We start from the raw sequence: 303 nt of genomic DNA on the forward strand, positions 1-303 counted from the left end.
TGGAGTCCCAGGACTTGGGCTCAGTCAAGTTTGTGAATAGTGGTACCATTAAATGAGATAAAAAAGGAAGAGAAGCTTGGTAGGTGAGGCAAGAGAGACCAGGTGATTAGATTGAGATATTTTGAGGTTGAAAACCTTATAATGGAATATCCAAGAAGAGAAACCAAGTCGGCATTTAGTTGTGATTCTGAGGTTTGGCAGGAGAAAGGTCGGGACTAAGATTCGAGATTCATCAGCATACAGGTGATGGATAAAGAAGAAGTGTGAGGTAAGATCATGCTGAAAGCATTTGAAGAATAAGAG

The sequence above is a fragment of the Propithecus coquereli genome, unplaced genomic scaffold, assembly GCF_000956105.1.
Source record: "Propithecus coquereli isolate 6110/MARCELLA unplaced genomic scaffold, Pcoq_1.0 Scaffold712, whole genome shotgun sequence".
Taxonomy (NCBI): domain Eukaryota; kingdom Metazoa; phylum Chordata; class Mammalia; order Primates; family Indriidae; genus Propithecus; species Propithecus coquereli.